Source organism: Notamacropus eugenii, chromosome 4, assembly GCF_028372415.1.
Source record: "Notamacropus eugenii isolate mMacEug1 chromosome 4, mMacEug1.pri_v2, whole genome shotgun sequence".
NCBI lineage: Eukaryota > Metazoa > Chordata > Mammalia > Diprotodontia > Macropodidae > Notamacropus > Notamacropus eugenii.
The window spans coordinates 234,275,046-234,288,198 of NC_092875.1; positions in this window are offsets into that span (position 1 = coordinate 234,275,046).

A 13,153-nucleotide genomic window follows, 5' to 3' on the forward strand; every position below is an offset into this window, starting at 1 on the left:
ATGGCAACAACAGCCATTTTGGTAAAGGTGCGTAAACAAAGAACATACAAATAAGTAATATGGAGAGAGAGACAGCTTCTGCCTCCAGCCCTACAAAGCTGCCATTGTCTTCCAGTGATATCCTTAAGCTGCTCCCTTGTAGATCTGCCATGCATCAGTTGTTGCTCTCCACTTATCACTTATCCATTCTTTCTTTTTTGGGGGGGTGGGGGGGTGGGGAGAGGCAATCAGCATTAAGCGACTTGCCCAGGGTCACATAGCTAGTGTCTGAGGCCATATTTGAGCTTAGATTCTTTCTGACTCCAGGGTTGGTACTCTAGCCACTGTGCTAGCTGCTCCTGGGTATTCATTCTCAGTTGCTACCTAATAACTGTCTCTGCTCTTCCCCGTTGGGTACCACATCTCTGTTCTACTTAGTCTTCAGCTATTCAGCTATCTTCAGGGTTTCTTAATACTCATGATTGAGTATTATATGCCTATTGGCTAATATACCTATTCTAGGAACAAGGTGATATGAGTCCGCTTTTGACCATTGATTGACCCACCTATATACCAGGAAGCTCCTGTGTATTAAAAAACTGGCTTGGCCAGCTGCATTTGGAGTTATGAATGCAAAGTTTCAAACTTTGTCTAATCTATGTGTTCAAGATAAGCAAATTTTCCCAATCACAATGTCTATGTGGTCAATACAGGAGGTGGAAGTCTGGACTATCCATTAATTGGCTGCCTCTAAATTCCCTCTCCCACTCAGATCCTGATTGAGATGTAAGGACAAAGACTCAGGAGATCTGGGCTTTGGATTGGGGTACTCATTCCACAATATGTTCAAGCTACTGACTCTTTGTGGCTTGTAGGAGTAAGAGCTGGAGAACCACATATCTGCATGCCAGTGAGTGATAAACTGCCTGATGTGATACTTTGTGTACATAAGTACACTGTTTATCAAGCCTATCCTGTGTAAAAAATTTAGAGCTCTGGTGATTAGCTCTCCTAACCACTACCACCATTCACTGGGAAGAACTGTATTATTAAGTCTTTCCCCTGCAGAGGAGAGGTATGGTTCTTTTAGCTTGCCACTCTGTGTCTCAACTATAGTCCTCAGCTTAGGTGCTGTCTTCAGGACTGCTTGCTACTCTGTCTCCCATTGACTCAAGGTGTTATGATTAGTAAGCCTCTTCACTGCAAAGGAGGCTCTAGATCTCTTCAGTCAGTTCTCTCAGTCAATGTTTGTGAAGTGTTTTTGTTTTTTTCCGGATCTCCTTAGTTAGTCATATTAGCCAATAACTAAGAATCTTTTTCTCTCAGCCAGGCTGCAATAGAAGTTAACAGAGACCCAAGTTTTAAGATGAAATTTCTTCTTCGAACTTTTCTTAGAACTTTTCAGTTTGATTCTTCCTTGAACTCGAATCTGAACTCTCCTGTTACTATTCTCTCCTCTGGCTTTCTCAGTTCAGCTGTCACCTAAGTTATGGTCAGAAAACCATTTTTAGTTCTTATGTCTTATCATATTCTCTCTTGTTAGGCAGATATTTTTAGGGTTCTACTTCCTTGAATAGAAAAGTTGCTGAGTGGTGCTTTAGAGAGGGAACTGTTTTTAGTCACTCATCACCATAATCCTCTGTTCTATTCAAATAGCAATAGCTAGGCTGGCTAGAAAAGGGTAAAAAGGCTGGTGATTTTTGTCCTGTAGCAATTCATCACAGCTTGGTGTTTCTGTGAAGCACTATGCCAATACCAATAATTTTCTCTTCTTAGAGCCTTGAGGTCCCCTCCTTATTGACTTTTCTCCATCCCCACTCTCCACGAAGAAAAGCTTCTATATTGGTAATTTATATGAAGAAGGATCTATGATTATGTCAGAGAGGAAACTTTTGGATGTAGGAACTTTGACGATGTTGTCTTCTTCTGAGTGTGTATTCTGATATTCCTTGTCACCATATTGTCTTTGTATAGCTGTCTTGGGCTGGAAATTTGTTTCACTCTGTCTTTTTATGGATTCTGCTTCTTTAGAACTTGTTTAGAGTCATTTATTAAAGGTATTTGGAGGGTTTTAGAGGAGAGCTCAGGCCAGTTCCTACCTTTACTTTGCCATCTTGGCTCTACCCCCAGAAAGGAAACTTTTGATGTTAGAACTCCCTCTAGCAAAGCAGATCAAGGGTCTGTCTTAGGAGATAAGTACTGGAGAGTTGTGAGAAGTAAAATGATCTAATTCACTTAACCCATTTTGGTACACAGGTGGCATCTGTGAATACAGTACCGTGCTTGCAGTGAGGAAGACCTGAGGTCAAATCTCGGTTTGTGACCCTGGGCAAGTAATAGCCTCAGCCTACCTCAGTTTCTTCATCTGTAAAATGGGAATAATAACAGCACCTGCCTCGCAGGATTGTTATAAGAATTATAACACAAATGAGATAATCTTTGTAATTTTCTTAGCGTGTTTCCCCTCCCTCCTTATCCCAGGTCCCACAGTCAGCAAGTGTCATAAAAGTGGGATTTGAACTCAGATCTTCCTGGCTCAAACCCAGCTTTCTATCTTTTGAGCTAACAGGCTACACTATATTAGGATTTTATACCTTAATATGAACTTAAACGATCCTTAAAGCCCTTCAAAACTCGGTACCTCCTTTCTAGTTTTTTATACCTTGCTCCACCACATACTCTGAGATCCAGTAACACCGGTCTCTGTGCTGTTCCTTGTACGTGACCTTCCTTCTCTTAGCTCGGAGCATTTTCCCTGGATGCCTCTCATGCTTGAAACTCTCTCCCTCCTCCCATTCACCCCTTGGCTTGCTTGGTTTCTTTCAAGTCTTGGCTATAGTCTCACATTTTATAAAAGTCGTTCTCAGTTCTATTTGATGCCAATGCCTTCCCTCTGAGATTATCTCCAGTTCCACCTGCAGATATCTTGTTTGTACATTGTTCTTTGAATGTTGTCACCCTTCCTTGAACTGTGAGCTCTTTGAGAGCAAGAACTGCTTGTTTTGCTTTTTGTTTTAGGTTTTTTGTTTGTTTGTTTGTTTGTTTTTTTGCTCTTTGTATCCCCAGAGTTTAGCACAGTATCTGCCACATAGAAAGCACTTAACAAAGGTTTGTCATCTTGACTTTTCTCTATTAGGCATATTTGCATTTTAAGCCTCATCTCTAATTGTGGGATTGAAAAAGTTTCCTCCTGCAGAAGGAATTTTAGATATCAGTAACTAGCAAAAGAGAGAACGTATTCATGAGCCTAGAGAGGTGATGGAGAAAACTTCTGGGTAATGCTAAAGATGGGATACATTGGCAGCCAACTTCTCCCTCTGATTACCGTTGAAATAAGGTCAAGCCTATAAACCCTGGGATTGGAGTCAGAAAGACTTGAGCTCAAATCTGGCCTCAGACACTCAGACCCTGGGCAAGTCACTTAGCCCTGTTTGCCTCAGTTTCCTCATCTGTAAAATGAGCTAGAAAAGGAAATGGCAAACCACTCCAGCATCTTTGCCAAGAACACCCCAAATGAGGTCACAAAGAGTCAGACACAATTGAAACTACAGAACAGCAACAACAAATAAGGACTATTTCCCTTCTGCACCCTTGGAATGGATATTTGCTGAGGCAGGTCTTGGTTTTGATGGCACGTTAGCATCCATATTTTAGAAGTTGATACTTTTCTATAACAACCAGTGCCAGTAGTCATAAAGCTTACATACTTCCATAGGCTTAGAATAGAAATGATTGTTCTTCTGCCTTTATTAGGAAGCAGAGCCACTGATACTCCATGTATTTTTATTGCGGGATTTAATGATGTTTCCTGTGTATAGGTTGTTAAGGCGGAGGCCTGCAAGGCTGCAGGAGAAGGGAAGGACTGACGGTGAATCTGAGGACCGAGGTGCATGACCTGTCAGTATTGATAGATACTCCATTTCCCTTATAGAATTTGACCTTTATTTTTCACATTGCTGGCTGCATCTCCCAGAATGAGACTTTCGGTATCACACAGAGAAAGCAGGAGCCTGTATTGATCTAGTTGTCAAAGTAAGAAACATGTTGATGAGAGCCATCCCTGGTTTGTGATTGTTAGTGTTTGCTCTGTACATATCTTTAAAGATTAAACAAATGTTACTAGGTTTGTCATTGATCTTTTAGAATAACATTAGGTTGTGTGGATTCTAGAAGCATCCAAACTCATAAAACAAAGTATGGAAACAAAACTGTATTTGTAGTTAGCCTGACCAAATGTCTTTATAAATTTTTTTTTAAAAAAGCATAACTAGTCTCATCTTTGGCTATCTTTCTAGAGGAAGAGAATGAGCCATCTGCCTATAAAATGCTGCAGTGGGAATGGCTGAATTGAGGGGCAGAATAAAAAATTCATTGTAATTAGTGGCAGCTCCAAAATAGAAACTTTGACATAGCTGTGCCTGTTGTTATGGTGATATTCCTGAAAACACCCCCTCCCTTCTGAAGGCCCCGGGTGATTTCTGTGGCCTTCCATCTGGCTTCTTTCTTGTTGAGCTTGGTGAAATTAAGTTGACTGCTCATTTGTCACCTCCCGGGATGTGTGTGTGTGTGCGTGTGCATGTGTGTGTTTGTGTGTGTGTGTGTGTGTGTGGTGGATGGATGTGTGTGAAAATGTGTGTATGTGTTAGAGAAGATGGAAGGGGTTGGGAGTGAGGGTTGGAGGCTGTCCCTTGTACTATTTAAAAAGGAGTTGGCAAGCAGATGGCACATCAGTTCAGATTAATAGACAGATGCGGTCCAGGACCAAAAAAAAAATTCTAGTTGGGAGATAGTGTCTGGGAGATGATGAATTAGAGTAGGGTTAGGTGATGAACAGGTTCTCAGTCTTCTGTTGGAAGGGAGGGAAAGCAATTTCTCCTCCTTTAGTTTTCCCAGAGGGATGTAGACTTTTAGGATTGATGGTTATTTATCCTAGATCTCTGCCCTCAATCCTTTTAATTTTATTTATCTAACATTTTGTATTCATGAGTTAGACTAGGAAGCCCTTGTTGCCTCCTTCAGAACATCTCTGTATGCAAAGCCAGGACTATGTTTAAAATGACTTGTATTTTTCTTGAGCATTGATTCTATTTCTATTGCAGAGCTATATGGTGAAGATGGTGGATTAGAAAAGCAATCCTAGTTAGGTGGAGGAGGAATTCTGAGCTCTGAATTTAATGGGGATAAATATAAAGCCTTATACTTTGGTTAAAAAAAATCACCTGTACAAGTACATGTTGAGAGGGAAGAAGGAAGGAAGAAGAAAAAGAAAGAAGAAAAAAGGAAAGAAGAAAAAAGACAGAAGAAAGGAGAAAGGAAAGCAGGAAGCTGAAAGGAACAAGGAGAGCAATAAAGGAAATAAACATTTATTAAACACCTACTACATGCCAAGTGCTAAGCGCTTTATAAATATTATCCCATTGGAGAGGTGGGGCTGGAGAGTAGTTCATCTAGAAAAGATTCAGGTCAGAAGTGAAGTGGGTTCCAAGGTTGGGTAATGGCTGAACAAACCCTGAAAGTGCAGTAAGAAATGACTGAGGATTTTGCTAAGATGGAACAAACCGGCACGCAGTAAAATAAGCAGAAACATAGTGAGTATAATAATGTATCAAAGCAAACAAACCCCTGAACACTGGAAGGGAGCTGAGCTCTGAGCAACTGTAATTAATAACCAATCTCAGGCCCCGAGAGGAGAGAAGGAAACATACGCTCCTGCCTCTAGCAGGGAGACTGGGTAATATCAAGGGAGAATGTCACATACATTGTTAGATGCTGTGGTTTTTGCTTAAGAGTTTTTCTTTCTTACATAAGAGGGCAAAAACCCCCCACCACAACAAACCCAGGGAGCATCAGTAAGACATAAAAAAGGAAATAAACGAAAAATATCTAGGGATTTTAGAGTATCTATGAAGATTTTGATCCTCATATGTAGAGGTTGCAATATGAGACAACAGTATGATGTAGAGCAGTGGAAACAATCATGATGGCTTTGTAGTTCCAAAGACGTGGATTTGAATCCTGCCACATCCTATTTTTCTCCTGTTTTCTCACCTATAAAATGAAAGGTAGGGTTGGGCTAGAAGACTGTGAATGTCCATTGTAGCTCTAGATCTTCCCAGTGCTTTACCTCAGGTGCCAAAAGCACTCCCCAGGTCACACACATTTAGTAATCTCCTCACCAGGAAGCTTCTCCACTAAGGAGTTTTAGATGGCAGTGCTGGGATTTGTGTGGTGTATAACGTCTATGTTTTGTTTCTGTTCTCTTACTAGACTTTCCTTTTGCTCTGTTATGGCCAACCTGCTTGACCATGGCTTTCCTAGGGAGTCACTTTCCCAGGCCTCTGTACTGGGACTCTTGCCAAATTAGAGTGTACCTTGGCTGGATGATAGATAATACTCTTAATACAGAAGCCAGGTCTTTATATAGGCTCTTTGCTATATGCCAATGACATGAAGGATCTTTGATTTCCTCAGTGTGAGAATTCAGACACCAAAACAAGTGAAACTGTCTTACATCTTTCCAGTTGAGTCTTAGAGAAATGTCTGAGGATCAGAGAGAGTGGTCACATAGTGAGCATGGTCACATAGTAAGTGTCAGAAGTAGCATTTTAAATCTGTGACTCAAATCCAACAATCTATCCAATCAATACACCTCAATGCCTCTTCATCCCTGTTATGAATTACTGAGAGGGAAACAGTCATCTTAAACTTTGAGTGTGCCACACAATTGGTGGCCTCTGTAGCTTTTTGTGATTTTAATAATTTTGGGTAGGGCTACCGATAAATCTTTTTGCTTTTCCTACTAGCTGTATAGTCTAAGAACTGAATTCTTTTACAAATCTTTTGCCTATAATTCCAAGGACATATTTCCTCAAAGGATGTTTTAAGTCAATGGCTGACTGGATTCAGTAACCTCAACAAAGGCTGGGCAAATTCCTTTGATGTTAAATCAACAGGGGTAGCAATCACGGTAAGGTATACAGATAAAAGAGCACTGTACTGAAAGTTAGAAGACACTGACTGTGTATTGACCTCGGACAAGTCACTCTACTGCTTTTGCCTCAGTTTTTCTATTAGTAAAATGAAGGTTGTTAAAAAGTTTTTAAGTAGTTGATATCTAAAGTTTTTTCTAACTCTAATCATTTTGGAATTCTGTACTGTGAGCTCTCACAGAAGTAAAAGGGATGATTGCTGCCAATTAGAAGCTTCCAATCTTGTGGATAAAAGACAGATAAACATAAAATAACTAATGTGTAATAGGAAGCAGTGTATTTTTTGAACACTGATTTTGGAATCAGAAGACCTAATACTGATTCCTTCAAATAGTACCTGTATGACTTTAGACAAGTCACTTAATCTCTTTAGGTCTCAGTTTTTGCCCCAGAAAAGTGAGGGAATTTGTTAGATGACCTCTGAGACCTCGAGATGTCTTCCAGTTCTAAATCCTATGAGTTGATGAACTGTATCTAATCCGGCATAGCGGATAAGCAAGTGTATGATAAAGGGCAGAGTACATTATGTGAAGACAGAACTAGTAGCCATAGCTAGAAGTTGCAAATAAGCAAATTTAGACTTGAGTGAGGAAAAGCTTCCTGACATCATTTAGAGCAATGGAAAAGGGGAATGGGCTGCCTTGGGAGGTAGTGGGTAGTCCTTCACTGAGCAGGGAAAGCTTCAAACTGAGGTCACTGAGCAACCACAGTGGAGAGCTATATACAAAAGAGGTTCATTCCTTCTCCCCTTCCCTTGAAAAGTGCTAAATATAAGTCATTCACACACCACCCGGCAAATGCCCAGTTGCCCCCATGAGATTGCATTCACATTGACCAGACCTTAAACTTCAGCTCCAGGGTTTCAGTAGATAGATGACATTTTCTCCTACTAGGCAGCTGTTTAGATTCCAATAGCAGATGGTTAGCGTCCCAACATCATTAACATCTGATGCCCTTTGGGAAAGGGGGTGGGGCTCAGACTCATTTTGACTGGCAGGGGCCCAAAGATGCATGCCCACCGTCTCTAATTGGCATCTTTGCCGGCTACGTCAGCCAAACAATAATCCTAGAGGGAGCCACCCTGATTTCTTTGGGGGAAGAAAGCCAAGTATAATCTCCCCGAGCAGTGTTCTCTTAATTCTCCGCCAAGATTTCTGGAGGTCCTTGCCCTGCCCCTACCCTCACTCCAGTCTTACGTGTCCCTTATTTCCCAGAAACCTCCCATTTACTTCAGGCAGAAGTGATCTGGGTCAATTACAATGGGAATGAAGAAGAAGAAGAAAAATCAAAAGGTGATGTGGCTAGTAATAGTAACATCTTAACCTAAGAGCTAAAAAATATTGGGAACCATGCAGCACAGGCTTACGAAACTTGGCTCTGAACAATGCCTCCACTTACGTTCCCCCTAACTCCATCTGCTCCATGGGAAATAACCAAAACAAAACAAATCAGGGCTCATTAGCTTCCAGGATCTTCATCACATACTCTCTGGTATCCTCAAAGTTTCAGCCTTGTTGTTTTAGGTCTAGAGATCCCACAGTAGCACCTGAATGCCACAGGGAGCATTACAATGGGAAGATTTAGAGCTACAAGAGACCTTAGAGAGCATCTGGTCAAACCTACTTGGTTTTCATTAAGGACAGAAGTGACTTGTCCAAAGTCATATAGTCAGGATACAAATCTGGGTCTCAGACACCAAATCTTGAGCTTTTCTTATTACTCCATACTGATGTGTAGCCCATTGTCTCATCACATAGTAGGCTTTCAGCAAATTGTTCCTTAAAGACTAGAGTTTCCATATTTCTTTAGAGCAATGGAAAAAGGGAATGGGCTGCTTTGTGGGGTTGTATTGTCCTTTGCTGGAGGTTTTTAAATGAAAGCTGACTGGCCACTTTGGGGAAGTATGCAAATGAGGCTAATATAATTTTCTATGTTGTTTCTCAGAAGGAATTACTAGAATTCTGTAAATAATATAATAACTAGCATTTTTTAGAACAGCTTAAGATTTACAAAGTGCTATATAAATATTACCTCATTTTATCTTTAAAAGAACCTTGAGAGGAAACTGAGGCAGAGGTTAAGTCCCTTTGAGTCCATGACCACACAGCCAGTAAGTGTCTGAGTCTAGATTTTGACTTAGGTCTTCCTAAGTTCTAACCCTCTATTTTCTGAGCCACCAGGTGTCCGTATATACTTGATAGAACAAGCTCTATCATTAGACTCAAAAGAAGAAAAGGGAATTTGACAAAAGTCTCAGACACTCTGGCCATGGAGAGCATGGTAGGGAGTCTATAAAATGGGTTTGGACAGTAGCAAACTCATCTTTAGAAATGAGGGCAGGGGAAATAGCAGATACATTTTTGAGCTCTAAAGGTTTGCGATTTTATAAGGAATATTCAGTTTTCTGAAATTGGGGGGATGGGAACATGGCTTCAAAGAACAGGAGATTCAGGCCACTCAATATTTTAGAATTTACATTTAGTTTAAGTTTGTTGAAACAGCAAAATTTGGGGTAACTTCAACTGTTTAAGAAGTGGGTTCCAAGGTTGAGTAATAGCTGAACCAACCCTAAAAGTGCAGGATTTTGCTAAGATGGAACAAACTGGCACGCAGTAAAATAATGGCTCCATCCATTCCAGATAAGTGACTTCTAGTGCTTAGAACTTTCTTTAGTTCTGAGGTCTGGAAGTAAAAAGTGGCTTGCTGTTTAAGGCTGGTGTTATTAGATATGTAAATAATGAAGCTCTGAGCTAAGCAGATAGGAACTTTCTAGTAGTGCTTCCATAATCCCATACGGTGACTAATTTTTAACACATTTTAACTCATTCAGTTAATTCTATAACACGTTTCCTTTTTTTTCATTAAGCGGGATGGGACTGATGAACATTTTTACTAATGTCCTTCTTCCTGGTAAGGCTAAAACTTTTGCTGGATTATTGTAATATTTGAGGATCACATCCAAGAATTCCAAAGGACTCAAGCTGAAAAATGCTATCCACATCCAGAGAAAGAACTGATGGAATCCGAATGCAGATCAAAGCAGACTATTTTCATATTCTTTATCTTTTTCATGCTTTTTTTCTTTTGGTCTGTTTCTCCTTTCACAATGGAAATATGGAAATATATTTTACATGATTGCACAGATATAACTTGTACCAAATTTCTTACCATCCTAGGAATGGGAGAGGTACAGAGAAAATTTGTAACTCAAACTTAAAAAAATGAATGTTAAAATTTGTTTTTACATGTAACTGGAAAAAATGAAATACTATTAAAATATTTGAGGATCACAGATGTAGAGCTAGAAGAGGATCCAGGGGTCATTTAAGATAGAGACTTGTCCAGGGTCACACAGGTGGTAAGCTTTATAAGATAGATTTGACCCAGGTCCTCAAGCCAAGAAATCCGTTTCCATTCTACCATGTAATCTCCCATCTTCAGCAAATGATATTTTTGCTTTCTGAGAACTAGCCCAAGATACTCACCACTATAGGGTTGGCCATCAGGCTTTAGACATAGACAGACAGACACATACAGTATACATGTAAAATATATATGTATGTATAAAAATAAAATTACGTATTTTACCTTATATAAAATATTTTATACACACATATTATATGAAATATACATAGGTACACATGCATATGTACATATATGTATGTATTTACATACCATAGCATCTCAGGAAGAGTGAGTACATAGAGAGGTTGCTATATGCATTGGTAGAGGGAATACCCTTGTGGACAAAATCATGGATCCCTGAAGTACTGAAAGTTATTGGGAAAGGAAAAAAAATGCTTCATATTTTCATTTAGCATTTTTCAAATTCTCCTTCCTCTTTTGCTGGGTTGTATTGTTACAGTTTTAATGGCAAAGCTACCTCCAAATATATAAATATTCAATGAGTTCTGTAGAATCTAGCTCATTTGTATGACACAAAACTGTTAGATTTTACTTTGCACAACACAGATGTTTAATGGATGAAGGAATATTTTAAAAACAAACACATGGTAAATCTTTGATTTGGGGTATTAAAACTAGTTCAGTTTAAAATATTTTTATAGAATTAACTGAATGAGTTAAGATGTATTTGTTTGTCAATCTTTCAACATGTGAAACATCTGTAATTTCATCAGTGAGGTTATTCCCTAGCTGATGAAGATGAGAGCTGCCATAACTGAAAAAAAAGTGTGTTGTGCTATGGTCACAATGCTGATGAGCCTCATTGGTGTTTGGGCAATAGACTTATATAGTTCATCAGTGGTACCATACTCAAGACTTTTCCAGATTAATAGAACCTACAAAAACTGGTGCTCCATTAGTGTAGTCTTTGAGGACCCAGGGTAACCTACTCACTATGATGAAGCCTCATAAATAGGATGTGAGCAGGAGAGTTAAAAAAGCAATTACATTGTTCAGACACACTGTTTGGTTCAATTAAACTGAACAAGAGTCTGTATGCTGGGGAGATACAAATGTACAGAAGATATTGTTCCTTCTCTAATTCAGATCACAGTCTAGTATAGACATGCAACACACACATGCAAAACCAAAAAAATGTGATACAAACTGGAACATTATAAACACATAAAAGAAATACAAAGTTCTAGGTGACTTTCAAGAAAGGAAATATCAGTTCTGAACAAAATCTGAGTTAGAAAATATTTTGTTTCTTAAGTTTAGATGCAGCAAAGTGCAGTTTTTTCCCCCACCCTTTTAAGTTTAATCTGCATCATGACCATTTTATCCATCATTTTCTTGACAGTGCAGGGATTTTTAACCCAAGGTCTATTACCCGCAGTGGGTCTGTAGGTAGATTTCAGGGCATAAGTGAACTTGGATGGAAAAATAATCACATCTTTATTTCAATATAATTGGTTTCCTTTGTATTCCCATGTATTTTTATTAAGCATTAAAAAATATGATTCTGAGAAGGGGTCCACAGATTTCATCAGTCTGCCAAAGGGGTGGTCCAAGATATAAAAAGGTCAAGAACCCTTGGTGTAGAGAATATAGAGAGCAAGCCCTGGAGTCAGAGTGACCTGCGTTCACCTCCTACCCTTGAAACATACTGGCTGTGTGACTCTAGACAAGTCACTTAAACTCTTAGGACCCCATGTGTCTTTCTAAGACTGTTAGTTATGGGGTAGGTGCCTACCTCTATTAGTAGAGGAAGTTTTCCACACTGGAGGTTCTCTATGCCAGTGAAATCATGTCTGGTAAGAAACCAAAATTGACTATTATATCTTTTCAGTATATCTCTGTTTTGACTCTGAGGTACCTTTCACACCATCAAATTGGTAAAGTTGACAAAAAGGGAAAATGACAAATTTTAGAAGATCTGTGGGAAAATAAGTACATTAATGCACTGTTGGGGGAACTGGTCCAAACACTCTAGAAATCAGTCTGGAATTTTGCCTTAAAAACTATTAAAATACTTTGACCCAGCAATATTGCCACTGAGTCTGTACCTTAAAGGGATCAAAGAAAAACGAAAAGGACTCATATCTACACAAACATTGATAGAAGTTCTTTCTGTTAGGAAGAAATCAGAAACTGAGGGGGTTCCTGTCAGTTGGAGAATGGATGAACAAGTTATGATAAATGAATGTGATGGAATATTTTTGTGCTGGAAGAAATGACAAAGCAGATGGCTCCAGAGAAACTTAGAAATACTTGTATGAAATGAAGCAAAATCAAGTGAACAGAATCAAGAGAACAATTTATACCATACCAATATTGTCAAGAAAAAAAGTTTTGAAAGACTGAAGAACTATGATCAATGACATAATGACCAGCCACAATTCCAGAGCAATAATGATGAAAAATGCTACCCACATCCAGACAGGGAGTGATGGACTCAGAGTACAGATAGAAGCATTTTTTGGGACAAAACTAATGCAAAAATGTTTTGTTTATGTGTGTGTATGTAAATATATATAAATGTATACATATACACACATACATATTTAGGTTTTTTGACTATATATATTTGTAACAGGTTTTGTTTTTCTTGCTTTCTCCTTGGAAAATAAAGGCAGGAAAGAGAGAATTCAGAACTGAAAATAAAATAAAATAAAATGTTTAAAAAAGAAAAATTAAATCAGAGGTTCTTAATTTTTCTTTGTCTTGAATTCTTTTGGTATTCTAGTAAAATCTATGAATTTCTTGCCCCTGCCACC